This window comes from Canis lupus, chromosome 17 (genome assembly GCF_011100685.1).
Source record: "Canis lupus familiaris isolate Mischka breed German Shepherd chromosome 17, alternate assembly UU_Cfam_GSD_1.0, whole genome shotgun sequence".
Lineage (NCBI taxonomy): Eukaryota > Metazoa > Chordata > Mammalia > Carnivora > Canidae > Canis > Canis lupus.
Window position 1 is genome coordinate 33,707,264 of NC_049238.1, and position 3,501 is coordinate 33,710,764.

Below are 3,501 nucleotides of genomic sequence, written 5' to 3' on the forward strand. Positions count from 1 at the left end.
AGTCCTACAAGAGATATAGGAGCCAATAGGATGCCTCCAATCTAATCAGGGAAGCACTCCTGCCAATAAGGAAGCCCTGCTTAATTATGAAATCATCATCACATCCTTGGGAATCTCTAGTTTGTACAACGCGACTCCACCATCAGGAAGCCTCTGGCTTGATAAAAGAAACTCAGCTTGCTGCCATGATGAAAGTTTCCCCAGAGTACCTGGCTGGCTTAGTCCTGTGGGGCATATGACTCTTGATCTTGGGACCATGAGTTTGAGACCTATGTTGAGTGTAGAACTTACTTTAAAAAAAAAGTTTCCCAGAAAATGTGCTGATGGCATTGAGTGGGCAGTAAAAATAACCAAGAACTTGCAAAGCTGGAAAAAAGACCTTGAGATCACCTGCTTGGGCTGGAGCTCCAAGACTGCAGAGCAGAGACAAGCTAAGAAGAGTCTATCTTTTGCAGCTGGACAAAGGACATCATGAGCTGACCAGAAAAACAGTCTATAGAGTAACTATCTTTGATAGAAATAATAAAGATATAAACTGAACAGCCTAAGTTTTTAAGTAAAAGAAGAATCAAGATTTTCTGGCAAAAGATTGCAGGTGAGCACATGCATTCACTTTCTCTCTTCTGTGAGACCCCATGAAAACTAATTTTTTAAATTATAAACCCTGAATACAGGACAAAAATGAGAGGAGTCCTTTAGCAGAGGAAGAATTTCAGCCCATTTCTGGAAATATTAATGCCAATAAAGAAGAGCTGATGAAGCAAAGGAAGTGGCTTGGGAAGGGTCAAGACTTGGAAACATCAGACAAGGTGGGTGATAAAAGTGTAAAGTGAGCATGTAACTTAAAATCTGTATACAGAATGGTGACTGACACTGGGCTGACAGAATGGACTGCAACCAAGGCCAGAGAGAGAAGGGAGATGTGTGTGTATATAGGGTTGGGGGTGGAGAACAGAGGAGAGAACAGTGGAGGAGAGCTCTTCTCTAGGGAATTTTGTCTAGGAGAACAGAAGTAGCAAGGCTTGTTGATGATACCTCAGAGTAAAGAAAGCAAAGAAATCATAGCATTTCAGAAAGCACCCACCCGAGCCTCCATTCTCACTCCAACCAAAGCCTCCCAGTGGCCCCAGGCATACTGCTTAGTCCCTCATCTTCCCATATAAATGACAGCCAGGGATTTCCCAGATACTGAGAAAAGCCTGCAACATGAAAGAAAATTATAGAAAGCTTGATCCTCATCCATCATAACCAGAAGTCAAAAGATAACGTCTGAAGTTGATAACTCAAGGAAGAATGATATAAGCGTATTATTTAGAACTAAAAACAGGAACAGATAAAAAGAGTTTTCTCAATAGCAGGACAGGAGATAGGGGAGTGAAGTGGGATAGGCATCTATTGTTTTTTATCATAAGCCCTTTGATAATATTTGGTTAGGGTGAAGTTTTTTTAACTTTTAAAATATTTTTAAGAAAAGGTCACATTGTGAAGTTATTGCCATAAAAGGAATCATCAAAATAATTCATTGCTATGTAACTTAACTTTGTGTTCCTAGAGTTCTCATTTTTGTTCCTGAATTTATTTTAAGTAACCAATGCAAATGGAGATTCTCCAGCAGTTATTTTGTACATGTCCATATCAGGTAGTAAGTACTTATGCTTCAGGGAATTGTTATAAAGAAGGAACCAGATTATATTACCCCTAAGGAATTTAATGGAGGGTTTTCTTTTTTGTTTGACAATTAAGTCAAGGAGAAAAAAGAAATTAAGACCTAAAGGATGAAGTCAGAGTCCTCCACCACCCCCAATACTTCTTGAGCACATACTATGTGCCGGGCAAAGTCCTAGATGATGGATATGCCATAGTGACTGGACAGACAAGGTACTGTCCTAGAACTAACATTCTAGTCAGAGATGGGAGACAAACTATAGATAAAAAGAAACAAATAAATAAATGGAGGTATCATTAGATGCTGTCAAGAAACATGCAGAGAATTCAAATGGTTTGATGATAGAAAGTGGTTCATTAGCTACCTTAGTGTAGATGATCAAGATGACATGATCCCTATTTGAGGGATGACATTTAAGCTGACATCAAAATAAAAAGCCTTGTAAAGCCTGGGGGGTGGGAGAAAGGGGGAAAACATTCCAAGCAGAAAAGCTCTAAGTGGGAAAGGGATAGAGCTTTAACATGGCATATGTATATATTCAAGAACAGAGAGAAGACCATTCTGGCTGAACTTAGTAGGTAAGAGCAATGAGAAGATAGTAACAGGATGATGTAGGAAATGCGAGGACCAGATCATGTTGCATTTGTAAGTCATAGTAAGGAACTCGGATGTTATTATAATCATAACATTGTGTAAGGAGAGCCTTAAGCAAAAGAGAGATCTGATCCAGGTTTTCAAACCACTTCCTACACAATCTGCACAGCCTGCCCACAGAATAGTGAGAAAGAACCGTTTTTTTAATGTTTAAGTCAGTACCCTTTGGGAATGGTTTGTTACACAGCAAAAGCTAACTGGTTACAAGAATACAGAAAAATCAATTTACCTCTCACCAAGAAAAGACTCTCAAATCACATACTTCAGGCTCAGGGCTGTCTCCCTCTCCTCAATAACTTCTGAAAAGTATCCATCTTTTTCTGCCTAACATGTCATACATCTATTGATTCCCCCTTTGGACCCTCACCTATCCTAGGGGAAGAAAAGTTGATGGCCCTGGTCAAGATAAGAGCTGGCCCTGTCAGAGGTGTGTACGAAGGGATCTGATTGGGTGACAATGGAACCCAAGTTAAGCATGTGGTGACAAAGTCTGAGTAGCTGCATTGCAAATACAGGGTGGGACTGACAAGAGTGTAACTCAGAAGACAGCAGGGAAGAAATCTCCCCAAGCAGCTCTGCTCTGAACTCTGCCCTATCCAAGAACTCTTCACCCAGCCAAGAGATCCGCAACCCAGTGGAGAGTCCATGGACTCAGTAAGAAAGAGTTTACAGCTTCCTTCCTCAAAAGTCTCCAAGATAAACAGAATAAACACCAGTTGGTCTCAGCTGGTCGCACGTTGGCCTGCCTGGAAGAGGGGGATGCCAGAGATAGCTTCTTGAGGTTGCTTCCAGCCCTGCATTTCTAGGAAATAGACAATTATGAACAACATGGATTTTATTATCGTGACATCTCTAAGGTCTCTGCATAAAGCCTATATTTAAAAATATAAACATGTAAGTGAAAAAAAAATGTCAGGGGAATAAATATTTGTCTTAAAAGAGACCATCTGTTTCAAATTTTTATTTAAAAAAAAACGCAACATGTGTTTTATTTTAAATTTGTATGTGTGTTGTTATCCTTGGGTTAAGTATTAGGTAAATAGACAGAAGCATTGAGAATCCATTTTCCAGCAAATTTTGGTTAGAAATCCTTGCACACGTGATGCAGGAGATAATTTGGGGGCTAATTGGAGCTTTGTGGGCAGCCAACCCTTTGCAGCCCTCTCCCCCACTCAGTCCCT

The 3,501-nt window shown here is 40.2% G+C and overlaps 1 long non-coding RNA gene across 1 annotated transcript; it reads left to right on the top strand.

The window, feature by feature from the left end:
• On the top strand, nucleotides 1–3,263 carry LOC100683827. Its single transcript, XR_005371870.1, has 3 exons — nucleotides 1–595; nucleotides 675–809; nucleotides 2,697–3,263. It is a non-coding gene; the product is annotated as an uncharacterized LOC100683827 (long non-coding RNA).
• Nucleotides 3,264–3,501: the final 238 nt, after the last annotated feature.